The sequence below is a fragment of the Cibotium barometz genome, chromosome 2, assembly GCF_041138505.1.
Source record: "Cibotium barometz isolate CiBa-2024 chromosome 2, ASM4113850v1, whole genome shotgun sequence".
NCBI classification, from domain to species: Eukaryota; Viridiplantae; Streptophyta; class Polypodiopsida; order Cyatheales; family Cibotiaceae; genus Cibotium; species Cibotium barometz.
The window spans coordinates 69846636-69861690 of NC_141047.1; the positions used below are offsets into that span (position 1 = coordinate 69846636).

General features: G+C 37.1%; 1 long non-coding RNA gene across 1 annotated transcript; it reads right to left on the reverse strand.

The window, feature by feature from the left end:
• Positions 1 to 7930: 7930 nt before the first annotated feature.
• On the reverse strand, positions 7931 to 8398 carry LOC147641412 (uncharacterized). Its single transcript, XR_015267680.1, has 3 exons — positions 8306 to 8398; positions 8139 to 8223; positions 7931 to 8023 (listed from the first exon to the last, which is right to left on the reverse strand). It is a non-coding gene; the product is annotated as an uncharacterized LOC147641412 (long non-coding RNA).
• Positions 8399 to 15055: the final 6657 nt, after the last annotated feature.

A 15055-nucleotide genomic window follows, 5' to 3' on the forward strand; every position in this document is an offset into this window, starting at 1 on the left:
ATTCATCCAAATGTAGGGAGGAGATAAAAGAAGAAATAAAAGAAAAATCTCCCAAAAATGAGTAAATACTCACATAAGATGAAGAGTTGACTAAGGACAAGGTTAATAGTTTAAAAAAAAGAGATATTTAGGTGAAATGATGCATTTTTGACACCTCAGTATGGGGGAATTTCCCTCATGAAGGAGGCGTCTATTTCACATGCTTGAATGAGTTTTAAACTCCCAAATAATGAGATATTTTTATCTCTCCTCTCTCCTATTTCAACTAGATCCAAAAAGTGAGCAAAACTGACCCAAAAATGGTCAAAAATTGACCAAACTGATCTGGAAAATTCTAGAATGAGTTGGATTGGTTAGAAGCTCAATTTTTCCTATAAATAGAAGCCTTTCCCTTTGTTGAAACTCAATAGTTTTTTTGCACTGTTACTCTGCCTCTCCCAAGTGCCAAAAACAATGAATTTTACTCATAATTCATTAGTTTTTGACCTTCCCTCTTCGAAAACATTGGTGGCCACTTTTGTTTCCAAATAAGAGTAGAACCCTCAAACCATCAAGCCAAAGGAAAGCTCTTAAATTGTCAATGTAAGTTGGAGATTCTTCTCTTTTCTATTCTTTTATGGTTTTTATGATTTTTTTATGATTTTTGTCTTCTCTACATTGCAAATGATGTTATGCCTCATTGCAAAAGGCATTCCCCTCTCTTCTCTAGTAAATCCAACCATTCTTCATCCTAGGTGAATGATTAATGAATAAAATCGAGTTTTTCATAATGTTTCTCTTAAATAAGTAGAAAAATGTTACTTTAGAATGATTTAAATACTCTTGATGCATTTCTAATTAATTTTAGAGACTTAAAATTGAAAAATGGTCAGCCATACAAAGGGGTTATGACAAAATTCTTCAAAAATTTGTAAATAAGTATTATCTTTCATTATTCTAAAAGAGTAATCCTTATGATTTTTATATTCGAAAGTGTCAGTTTCATGCATAGAAGATGCATTTTGATTATTTGTATAAAAGAAATTTAGTTTTATTATAAAAGTATTACTTTCATTATTATTGATTTTTATGCATAAAAGATTTATTTTTTATTATAGTGTTACTTTTATCATATTTGATTTTTATGCATAAAAGATTATTATTTTTTATTATAAAAGTGTTACTTTTATCACAATTGATTTTCATGCATAAAAGTATGCATAAAAGATTAATTTTACATTTCTTCCATTCTGGAACTTCCCATATCCTGGGCTTGACCCTGATATCTTTTAGGCAGCGAAAGGTTGGAATCACCTTCTATAATTAAAAACCTTTTGAAAGGTGATGGTGCTGGCTTCGGCGGGACTTTGACATCAAAGGCCTTGGCGATATTCTTCGCCATCATCCGCACTGCTTCAGTCATGGAAACTGGCTTGGCATTCTTGACCAGGATATTCAAAGGTTCGTTCAGTCCCCGAATGAACCTAGCCATCAGCTGTTCTTCATCCAAAGGTGGCGAGTATTTGAGGAGGAGAGCGAATGCTTGGTGATATATTTCAATAGTTCTACTCCCCTGGGTTAACTTTAAGAATTCGTTCATCTTTGTTTCCAAAAATCCAGGAGGATAGAACCTCGTCCTTAGGTAAATTTGAGAGAATTCCATGCCTGGATATTCCGATCCAGACGGTTTGTCTCTCGTAGTGGTTTCTCCATGCCACTCTGGCTATTTCTACTATCTTCAGCCTTGCAAGAGCCATTTTGCTCTTCTCATTATACCAAGTGACATCGAAGTACTCTTCCATTGCTTCGATCCACTTCTCCACAGCCTCGCCCAAGTTTTCCCCTTCACCCTTGAAAGGTCTAGGCTGCGATCTATGAAGAGTTTTACGAACATCCAAGTTGAGCTCTTCCTCATCGAGTTGGGGGTTATCATTTCTACCCCACGATGACCTCGATCCATGTTCCTATCAATATATGAAAATTCTTGTTAAGTCCCTTAATTAGGGTTACAAGAAAGCACATAAAGCTTGGAGAAGAAGAAGCAAGAATGCACACAGCACAAGTGTATTAGATTGTGTCCATGTACAAAAGATAAGTTAGCCCTATAATAATTGGTGTATATACAAGCCGGGGGAAAAAACCTCCTAAAGTGGGAAAAAGTGCCCCGACGGTCCTAAGTGTGTTCACACACATCACTGCCTATATATATGGCAACAAATCCCCCTTGGGAGTGATGGTGTGAACGAGAGTTGGCACTCATGTATAGCGAAGTGCCATGCACGAAGTAGATCAGTCCACAAAGGGAAGCAAGCCCAAAGCTTTGCGGAAAGCTTCGAACTTCTCACGAGGAAGCGCCTTTGTGAAAACATCGGCAAGGTTGTCCTGTGTTGGTACATAGGCCAAGCTGATCTCTCTTGTTGAGAGTCTCTCCCTGACATAGTGATAATGCACCTCAATGTGCTTTGTGCGAGCATGAAAAACTGGGTTTATCGCAACTGCCAATGCGCTCTGACTGTCAGTGTAGATAGAGGTAGCAGACTCCTGTCCAACACCCAAGTTAGCCATAAGCCATCTGAGCCACACACACTCAACCGTAGCTATAAAAGCTGCCTTGTACTCAGCTTCACAACTAGAAGTGGCCACAGTAGGTTGCTTCTTGCTCAACCAAGATATGCATGAGCTATCGAGCATGAAACAAAAACCACTTATGGACACTCTTGTGTCATAGCAGCTAGCCCAATCTGAGTCTGAAAAAGCATTTAAATCTGGTGGCAACGATCCCCCCTTGGGATAAAACAACCCAAGATGTATGGTGCCACTCAAGTAGCGACATATGCATTTAACTGCCTTCCAATGCTGAGACCCTGGGCTATGCATAAACCTGCTCACCTGTGAGACTGCAAATTAAATGTCCGCCGGCCTCGTAATCCATACATAAATGAGGCAACCAACAACTGTCTGATAGAGTGTGACATCAAAGTGATCTCCAGCATCATGAAGACTCAACTTCAAACCTGTCTCCATTGGAGTAGCAATACGCTTCCAGTCTTCAAGGCCAAATCTCTGCAACAACAATGTCTTAATATACTTTGTCCGGACACAAAGAAATACCTCCATCACACTGCTTAAATTGTATCCCCAAATAATGATGCAAATGCCCCAAATCTGACATCTCAAAAGAGGCATTCAAATCAGCCTTAAAATCAGCAATATGACTCTCATTTGGTCCTGTGTGAGCAGCATGTCATCGACATAGAGAGCAATGATGATGTACATCATTCACATGTTTAACATACAAAGTGTTTTCTGTTGGACTATTCTGAAAACCATGTCCAGTCAAATATGCATGTATCTTTTCATACCAAGCTCGTGGAACTTGCTTTAAACCATATAAAGCCTTTTTCAACCTGCACACTTTGTTTTCCTGCCCTCTTTGAACAAAACCATGAGGCTACGTTACATACACCTCCTCATACAAATCTCCATTCAAGAACGTATTTTTTATGTCCAATTGATGTACATTCCAACCATTATGAGTTGCCAATGCACAAATGCTACGAGTGGTAGTCATATGACAAGTGGGAGCAAAGGTCTCATCAAAATCAATGCCCTTTTCTTGAGCATAACCCTTTGTAACAAGTCTAGCCTTATAGCGATCAACACTGCCATTTGGCTTTCGTTTCAACTTAAAAACCCACTTACATCCAATGGCCTTTTTTCCAATAGGCAAATCACACAAAGACCATAGCATCATATTCACTTTGCATTGCAGCCAACCAATTTTCTAATTTTTGTGCCTCATCAAATGAAAGAGGTTCTTCCTCTTCATACATACTAGACACAGCCAAAGCATAACAATCTGATGCATAAGAGGCATGCTGAAAACCTTAACAAGTACGACTAGACATAGGTGCATCAATTTTACTATCACGCAAGGTTTGCAGCAGCCATTTAGGCATACCTCTAGCTTGCTCATTTTCAGCCCTATCCTCATAAATTACATCCTATAAATCTCCATCAGAAATAGGCTAATCTATGATGTGGTTTGAAATCTGCATAGGCTGAATATTTGCCTCATTAGGACTTACATTTGAATTCCCACGTAAACAGAGGAAACAACATATCAAATACATCCCGTGAGCTCACACCTATCTCTTTGGTACATGATAACAAAGGCTGCACAGCATCTTCCACAAAAACAACATCTCGACTAATCAAGATACGCTTTGACTATGGATGATACAATCTGTAACCCTTGCTCTCAACACTGTAACCAACAAAAATGCATTTGACAGCCTTATCATCCAATTTTCTACGTTGTTGCACAAGCACGTTGTTGCACAAGCACGTTGTTGCGCAAGCACTAAAGCATAGGCCAAGCAACCAAAGACACACAAGTGACCAATAGAAGGCTTGCTGCCATGCCAAGCTTCGTATGGAGTAACAGATTGCAAGGCCTTAGTGGGACACCTGTTGATGAGTACATATGTAGCACACATGACAGCCTCAAGCCAAAACGCATGTGGCAAAGCTTGGCTCTTGACCATACATCGTGCCATCTCCATAAGTGACCTATTTTTTCTCTCAGCAACACCATTTTGCTGAGGGGTATATGTACATTGGTGTTTTATCACACGACTAGCCAGAAATGCATCAAACTCTTTAGACATGTACTCCCCCCCTCGATCAGAATAATGGAGGGTGCCCACAGTACAATTGGATACATTTTCAACCATAAGCAAAAATTGTTTGAAGCACAAAAATACTTCGGACTTTGCCTTCAATGGATATACCCATGCATGCCTTGAGTAATCATCAATGAAAGTCACGAAGTACAAGTGTTTATTTACCAAATGACAGAGTTTGCATAGGCCCACATATGTCACTATGTACAAGTTGCAATTTGCGAGTGGCCCGCATAGAACCATCCTTTGGAAACGCAAAACACTGCATTTTGCCCAAAATACAGCCTTCACAAACATGTTTCAATGATGCCTCAAGAGGGGGCAATGAAGCAACCTTATCAAATTTTTGCAAACGCAGCAAACTAGCAAAGTTCAGATGACCAAAACGAGCATGCCATAGTTTTGCATCTGAAACTACCTTTTCATCACAAACTGCATTTGCTGTGAATCTTCTACACACTTGTCATAAGAATTGAGCCTGTACAGTCCACGAAACAAGGTGCCAGATGCAATAATCGTATCACCAAAAGTTAAATCATGAATAGTACATCTGTCATCCACAAATTTGATTACAAGTCCAAGTCTAGTAAGCGCAGAGATAGACAATAGATTCTTCTTTATCCCTAGCACATACAAAACATCTGAAAGTGTAAAAGCGCTGCCATTTGCAGCAGTAAGCATAATTTTACCAACGCCCTTCACTGGGTAAGAAGCATTATTAGCACATTAGGGAAAAAGGGAGCTCATTTTGGGGCCTTTTACGGTTTGGAAAAATAAGCTCTCAACCAATGAACAGAGGGCCAACGTAACGTTGGAAATTCACAAAAATAAGAGAAAATAGATAAAAGAAACAATATTTTATGTAGGTACAAGCGTGCTACATTAATGTGGAGATTGGTTTTTTATTCTCACAAGATCTTTGGACATGAAGATAGAATCTAGTCTGACACTTTCTCTGACAAGGGCCTTCCCGCTTCCACCTTCCTTTGAACTTTGAAATGTTGTGCTACCTTTCCTTCGAAAGGTCTACCATTCTACACCACTGCCTCATTGTGCAGCAACCTCTTCTTTTCCAAAACCGCTCCCTTGATCCTGTTTGGCTTAGAGTAAGATGTTTCTTGTTAACTATCTGTCTGCCCACTTTCTCTTTCGTGAAACTTCACTTTGTTATCTTGTTTACATTACTTTGATGTGGTTACAGATTCACAAGGTCTCCATGGTGAATAAAAACTATGGTCGTTCTTGTGGAAGACGCTCTGTGGTGGATGATAATGCTATGAAGGTAGAATTATACCACACATCCTTACCCCGTCGACCTGCTTCTTCTATTTCTTCGGTAGAGAATTCAAGTACAGTCAAAACGGAAGGAACTTGGGAAAGGTTTACTGTTTCGAAAGGAGCATGGGTGCTCATGCAACCTAGTAAAAGAAAGAGACCCCAGACAAAAAACATTTTCTTGGCATCATGGAAGGGAAGAGTACGAGATTTTAAAATCACCAGAGGGAAGATATCGGTGAAAGAAGTTTTGATTTAGCATGTGTACATGCATAAAGAACTTGTCTTGTGAGACTATCCTAATGATCTTCTGCAACACAGGCCTAATTGTATATTTTTCTATTGTGGTTTTGTTCTTTATGAGGTGTATGGATTTTTAAGACAAAGCTTTCTTTCTTTGCTTATTGATATTCTTGTGTTATTTTATTTCAGATTTATACCCTTCATCATATGAGACATGGCAAAACATCGATTGTATTCTGGGATTTATAGATGTTTTGCATGGATTGATAGGAGCACAACAATACCAAGGTCGATGTGCAACAGAGCTAGCTCAATCCGGTATATTTTTTGCTGATCATTTTGATCAGTTGTTTGCTGGACAATGCAAACACACATGGTGTGTTAAGAAAACAAGACCTTCCGGCATGGAATTCAATGGATTGGCCTCTCCCACATTTTAGTGTTACAGAGGCATATAGAGCCAAGCTTTTCAAAGAAGTACAGAAAGCTCTGAGGCCCAATATTGCCACAAGGATAATAAAAATTTCTTTATGCATGCCTCTCACAGTTTTTGTAGACTTGTTTAATACCTTTCCAGTGAAGGTTTCAAAAACAATGTTCACAGTTAAAGCAACAAGTCTGGCATGCATGCCATAATTTTTGGATAAAGGTTGGGATAAGAAGACATGTAGTTCAGTGTTTTGTGAGGTTGTCTAACCTTCTATGCAACTGAAGTACATGGTTGCATCACAAAATTTCATTTTTTCTTTTTATTATAAGCGCAGTCGAATGCTAGGTACAAAACTAGTCCCAATGGATCAAGATGAAGATTCTTTTGGTGCAGAAAATAAACTTCTTGATATTGATGTTGTTGAGAATGGTGATGTGCTAGTCAATATCTTATTAAGACAATGTTGCTCCCTAGCTCAATTGCGCAATGACATTCTATTTGAGATAGAAGGTTCTATTTCAAAGGACTTTTTATTTATCTACAACAATAAGAAGGTATACCATGTGACTTATCCTAGTCTCATAAAGCACTGCTATTAGTTTACTTTACCCTATTGTTTCATATTGCTTTTTTACAGGTGCTCAAAAGAAGAGAGAGTTCAATAAAATGCAAAGACATTGAAAATTTGAAAATTGAGATAACACAGACTCCATAAACAAAGGTATTATATTCAATAAAGTAAAATTCTGTACAGAAGTGTTTAATTATATATATAGAACATATTCTTGACAACAATTTTCTATTTATCTACAGGCTGATCTAGAGGCTGCTCTACATGGTCCAAGCTCACCGTATCATCTTTATTTGGAGAATCTATTTTCTGCTGCTCCATCCTGTCGTGTACAGTCTCTTGGTGCTGCTCCATTGTCTCCTCTACTGCCCCTGGAGCATCTATTTGCTGTTGCTCCATCATCTCCTCAATAACATCAGCAGCAGCAGGTCCTTATTCTTGTGGCTTCTCCTCATCAGCACTAGGTCCTTGTTCCTGTGGCACCACATCTGCATCATCTGTGTCATCAAGGTGTATGACACCTTCTCGGACTTTAGAGCTCTCACCCAACTCGACAGTAGCTGGTACAATAGGTTTGGGGGAGGCATACTTCAAAAACTTCCAAATTATATCAGCTCTGAAACTATACACATAGTTCGAGCTGAAGCTATCTTCTCTCATCTGCAATGAGATATGATGATTTAGAACACTTTGTACCAATATCAAATTTTTTGAAGCTAAATGAAAATTATTTTTTCTTACAAGCTCTGGCTGTCCTATCTCAAAATAGCTTGAAAGTATATATTTGGCACTAATCAGCACTCTCCAGCCACAGCTACTTGAATCATCTTGTTGTGGTGTCTAGATAGTTGGAAAGATATGTTAGAAACTGTTAATGTCTGAACAAAATAAAATTATTCAATAAGTTCAAAGGCATAGCATGAAATAGACATCAGTAGAGGGAACAACTTTCTACCTCTAAATCTATTGGCTCTATTGAATCCAAAAGATTGACATTAGGAGGACACTGATCCAATGCATCTAGAAGTCTTCTAATACAACTGCAATACATATAATTCAGTTAGTGTGCATTAAATCTAAATAATGAAGTTTAAAGTTAAAAATAGCACACAAACCACTTACAATTTCACCTCTGTGTGTGTGTTTCTAAGAGAGTTGAATAAAAAGCATTGCTTCTGCTGGATGTCAATAGAAGCAAAGCTCCAGTGGTCATTGCATAAGGAAAAAAGCATTAAGAAATCAAAGGCTACAAGAGTAGTCAATCTTGAAGAAAAATCCCAAAAGAAGCAACCACCCACATACTTGTTATGGTATGGAAGTAGCAAAATATCAACATGATCAAAATCACAGTGTCTGAACCAATTGGAAATATCCATGGGAGTTTCCTTTGGATCTCTTAACTTGAAGGAAATTGCAGGATCAATAATATAAACTGTATGCTGTACAGCATGGTTCAGCCAGCTTCTCATCATGCTACATTGGACAAAACAATAATTAAGGTAAGGTGTAAGGGAGGAGGTAAAATAAGGATTGTTTTGCAAACAAATGTAAAATAAAAGACACTTACTAGAGCATTGCAAGAATGATAGTATCTGAGCAATACTCATTCTTATGAGCCAATGCTGCCAAGCATGCTTTTGTCAAGTCAAAATTATTCTCTAAAAAATCATCTTCAATATGGACAACTATGTTAGGGCCCAGCTCCTGCAACCTTCTCTGTATCTGTAGCTCCATCTGTACAGTCTCCACATCTATAGCAGATTTGGATTCTTCTATTTGCTGCTTCAGTGACTCCTCATAAGCAGCTTTCCCTCTGTTCTCTTTGAGTGGGTCACTTCAACAACCTTCACCTTGTCTGCCTTCAATTTCCTTGTAGGTGGAATTAATAATATGTCTCTCATTTTTATGTCCTTCCATTCCATAAGATGGACCAGCTTGTCATACCTCCACCTCACTCTGGACAATGTGTTGAAGTCCTTGGCCATCAGAGTTACCCTGTGAGCATGGGCTGCTACAAGCATTGCATCTTCAAAGTACTTCTCCAAGTAATCCTCTGCCATTTCCTGTAAGGAAAGAATGGCAGTCTTGTTCCACCTGAAACCAAGGTGCCAGCTATCACAAATTTCTCTCACTAGCCTCTGAAAAGGTGCCTTGGGGATTGCAAAGCCTATAGCTTTTTGTTGTTTCCTGATCTCCTTTAGCACACCTGCAGAATGTTTTAACCTCTTGGACTTTTGCTGCAACATGCTCATTGGCTTCCCCTTCCTGCCATGTGCAACTCTTCCCTTGATTCCTTGATATCAGCCCCAGCTGTGCTGCTGCTGCAAGCCCTGGCCCCTTGCCAGACCTCCTTGCAGTTGCCTTGGTTCTTGCCATCACTCTGAAAAGGTGCATACAAAGCAATGGAAAAAGATTACAACCATGGAGAACATGGAATGATAAAAGAGGGTAATGACAAACTGGATAAAGCAAAATTGAACAATTTGTAACAAAACGCGATTATGATAATTTGAAATTTCTGACAGCTCATCATCGCGTTTTTCTGCAAATACTTGAAACAACATGCTATTGCACCCCTACAGTTAATTCTCTGTCTTTTCAACTATAACCAATATGTATTGAGTTTATGCAAGAAGTATGCAGCCTTGAATAGCCTAGAAAGTTACAAAATCACAATGAAAGGGGTTGATGAAGAAGCATTTTCAAATTTGCAACAAAATACGATTTGGGCTGTTTGAGATTTCTAAAGCCCTCTCCTTGCGTTTTATTGCAAATTCTTGAGGCAGCATACTTGAACATGCCTTTAGTCATTTCAGTGTGTATACAGCTTGGTGCAACATGGATTGAGCCTATAGACATCAAGAAGTGATCAAGCTCTCACTCAACAGGCCCAAATAAAAAGTCTTCCTGCTTCTACATGCAGTGGAAAAAATCTAAGAAATGCATATAATATTTATCATAATATCTAACCTACATCACATCAATCATTACCTTACCCTAATATAATATTAAACAAGAAGAGAAGGCAATAGATTGTCTTACTGACCTGGAAGCTATCTGCAGGTGTGCTGTGCTAATGATGAGTATCCTGTGCTGGGGATGAACCTCTTCTGCTGCTGGTCTGGATGCTGATGGTGTAGAGTAGGGAGGTAGAGATGCAAGAGAACTAAGTTAGGAGAGTAGATTATTGCAAAATACAAATAAAGGAGCTATTAAATACCACACGTGTGAAATATAGTCGTTTTTAAACACGTGTGGGTCCCACCCAGATCTTTTGGAATTTGAAATTTGACACGTGTGAAAGTCACTTTTTGCCTTGGAAATTGTGCCAATCATGATTTCATAATTAGATCCATCAACACTTTTCCCTCCCCGTCTTCCATCCCTGCCAGCACCCTCCCATCATCCTTTTCTTTCCCACTCTGGTCACTTCCTACCCACACACACTCCATCCATTCTGCAACCTGTCTGAAGACTACTACCATTGCCAGATCTCCAGGTTACCTGTGCTGCAGCTCAAGTTTGGAAGACAGCAGGAGAATCACCAGGGCAACTCCAACAGTATGGAAGAGGAAAAGAAAGGTCAGAGATCTATACCCTTTCCAATGTTTTCTGATATATATTTCTTCCATCTATAGAATTCTTGAATCTCAGCGCCTAGGAATCTGGTAGATCACCCTAGGATTTGATTAGAGATGGATATGAATAGGACTTAGAATTTTGCAACAAAATGCGATTAGAGTGCTTTACATTTTCCAAATGCTCCAAATCGCGTTTTTCTACAAATTCTGATATTAGTTTCAGTTTTTATTTCTTCCTCTTTTTTTTGCTCTCTTTTGCCCTGGGGAATTCCTCCTAGTACCATTTACTATCCTGAACATTGTGAGATGTCCCTAGCATTTGATTGGAGATGGATGTCAATAGAAATTTAGAATTTGCAACAAAATGCGAGGAGAGCACTTGACATTTTTCAAATGGTTCTGCATCGTGTTTTGTTGCAAATTCTTGTGTCCCTTTTGGTTTTCACTGTTTCCTCATTGTTTTGCTTTCTATGTCCCTGGGGATGTCTTTCTTGATGATGAGAAAGGTTTTTGCTTTGGAACAGTTGATTCTCAGACCCCTCCTTTCAAGAGGAAGCTGGACTTTTCTGCTGCTATACTCAGACCACAGCAATCACCAGGTGATTCATGTGTGCTCATGAAGAGAGTTGTTTGGTGATATCCTATACAAGCGGCTAAGAAGTCTAAAAATTCGGCAAGAAGTTCTAAAATTTCAAGGTGAATGATTATAGAGCTGGACATAATGAATAACTCCTAGCCTTATCAAGTCTCTGACGCTGATTGTTGGTATTGACGTTAATACTTTGCCCTCCTCCAGAGAACCACATATGCTAACGTCGCTCTACTAGATCAGGAAAGTATAGATCCTCAAAGTGACGAGCTAGCCTCACTCTGCTTTCTTGGGTTGTAGCGGAGTTAATAAGATTTTCGAAGGTAAAGGCGATCATATCCTGACTCTGGGAAAGTCTAGGAATGCTAGAGAGATTTGGGGTATCCATCTAAAAGTCTAGTTCAATTTATGAGTTTTCACTTTATGAATTCATTTCAAACATAATCTTAGCAAGTGAAAACATTATTTTCCAAATTTACTCTAAAAATTTAGGCAATTTCTACTGCTCTTTCATAAGTTTACAACAGTGCTCTAATACCAGCTGTGAGACCCCCCCTCCGCGCACCGAATTCCTAGTTGTTAGCAGCCGAAGTAGTTTCCTCTTACGTGGGGCAAGGTTTCCCACTCGGGGGCCTTGCCCATGAATGTCCGGACACGAGACTAATCTGGTAGGTCATTCCGAAATCGAAGTCAAGAAAAATTTCCTTGCCCGAAAAACGGGGATGATTCCACCTTTTTGTTTTTCTTAATGAATTTTCTAACGAGGTCAAGAGAACTAAACTATCCTTCACTTGATTAAACCAGATTGAAGGAAAACTATTATAGACTTAACTTGAAGAAATCAACGCTTTTTTCCTAACCGAAATCAGGCACATTCGTTAATCTAATCATTTGAGAAAGTCTTCAGGTTTTTTTTAACTACCGAATTCTAAACGTATTCCTATAATTTCAATTTCATTATTAAAACTCCATTGATTCCAGCCTAACCCCATCTGGCCCATGGGTCAACCACCACCCAACCACTGGAATCGGTAGAAGCAGACAATTAATCACCCACCTATAATTGAATGCCTTTCTTAACTTTTGCTTTCGAATACAGATATGCACACACTCGTCTTTAAAACTTTAACTTATAAAACAATCCATTGACAAACAGTTATTGGTTACAGATATCATAACTCAAAATTTCCATAAAGTCCCTTGTTTCTAAAAAAAAACAGTATCACTCTAGACTCTCTGTTGGGACCAGTTGGTTAGCAACGAGATCCAGTAACAAATTACAATAATCATTTGTCCATCAAACAATCTTCCACGAAATATGCATGGGTGTCCTAGGCACTGCAAGCAAGTGCATCGCTTGGTCAAAACCCTCCAGGATCCTCCTTAGGTGTCCTGGCACTTCACTCAGGGAGGACCGCTTCGTTGGCGCTCGTCCATCATACTAGAAGCACACCATTTTAACCGTATCGAGGCTGGTCATGACTTGGGAGGCTTTGTTGTGTGAGCTGTCCTCCTTTGAACACCCCCTGCCGCCGCTTCCAGCTATTGCAATCGAACTTCCCTTAGAAAAACACATACCAAATGCTCCCTCCAGCATTCTAGCGTAAGACAGTCCTTTAAGAAAATAGGGTTTCTATACAAGTTTTCACTTTGATTTTCATTTGAATACAAGGAGTATTTCTTAAATCAATATCCCCAAAACTTCTTGATCGAATTCTGAATTCCATAACAAAATTCCTCGAATTCTGTAACCTTGATCCACAGATCAATTCAAAGGGTCTCAAATTTAGTTTCAGATTTGGCGAGAGATTTGAGAGTATTTTCCTAAACTGGTCACATCTCTTTCCGCGAAACTGACGAAAGAGTTTGGTCTTGGTCTGATTCAAGGTTCGAGTTTGATAAGGTTTTTCCTGAACATCTTTCTTGAAAAGGTTTGATAATTCAGTTACTAAATTACTGAATTTCATTCTTGAAAAGGTTTTTACTGAACATCTTTCTTGAAAAGGTTTGATAATTCAGTTACTAAATTACTGAATTTCATTCTTTGAATATTCACTTAACTGATTCCTAAATTAGTTATACTAATTCCAATGAGGAATAAATTAATCATTTATTTGAATATTTCGATCTCGATAGATTTTTTGAATTTTCATCTTTACAATCCGTGAGAGTATAAAACGATAGAAATTTCTCTCTTAGAGTATTTACTTATTCTTTTATCAAATACTCATAGAAATTAAACATATAACTAAAGAGAAATCTAATTTTGATATAAAAATTCTTTATGCATCTATTTATGCATGAAAATCAACTTCAATGGGAATAACACTTTTAAAATAAAAAGAATTTCTTTATGCATGAAAATCAACTTCAATGGGAATAACACTTTTAAAATAAAAAGAATTTCTTTATGCATCTATTTATGCATGAAAATCAACTTCAATGGGAATAACACTTTTAAAATAAAAACAATTTCTTTATGCATCTATTTATGCATGAAAATTAACTTCAATGGGAATAACACTTTTAAAATAAAAAGAATTTCTTTATGCATCTATTTATGCATAAAATCAATTTTAATAGGAATAACACTTTTGTAATAAAAACTTCCTTCATGCATCTTTCTATGTATAGAAATTAAATTCAATGAAAATAACACTTTTATAATAAAAAAATTTCCATTATGCATCTTTCTATGCATAGAAATTAAATTCAATGAAAATAACACTTTTATAATAAAAAAATTTCAATTATGCATCTTTCTATGCATAGAAATTAAATTCAATGAAAATAACACTTTTATAATAATTTTTTTTCCATTATGCATCTTTTTATGCATAGAAATTAAATTCAATGAAAATAACACTTTTATAATAAAAAAATTTCCATTATGCATCTTTCTATGCATAGAAATTAAATTCAATGAAAATAACACTTTTATAATTAAAAAAAATTCCATTATGCATCTTTCTATGCATAGAAATTAAATTCAATGAAAATAACACTTCTATAATAAAACAATTTTCATTATGCATCTTTCTATGCATAGAAATTAAATTCAATGAAAATAACACTTTCATAATAAAAAAATTTTCATTATTCATCTTTCTATGCATAGAAATTGAATTCAATGAAAATAACACTTTTGTATTAGAAAAATTTCCATTATGCATCTTTCTATGCATGGAAATTAAATTCAATAATTAATATGATTGATATCCATGCATATTCATAGGTGAATATGTACATGGAGTAAATTAGAATATTTCTTCTAGAATGCACAAACGGTGGGAGTTACTCTTTTGGAATAACATAAATATAAACTTTCTTTTCCACAAAATTCTAGAAAATTTTACCATAACCTCCTTTGTATGGCTGATCATTTCTCATTTTTATCAATCTAATTTCAACTTAAATTAACCAATCTAGATGTATAGGACTCTAATCTACTCAATTTTCAGAAATTAAGAGAGTAAAAAATAAGAAAAGTTTAATTAATCTTTTTGTTCATCATTCTAGGAGGCTGAATTGTAAAGAAGAGAAGGGGGTGGCCTTTTCATCAAGGCATAGCATAAGAATTTACTTCAATCAACTATAAAATAAGAAAATTAAGAAAACCATATATTTAAATTTAAAAAGTAAGAAAGATTTAGCTTACATGGAGTTGTAAGCTTTCCTTTGGCTTGAGGGATTGAGGGTTCT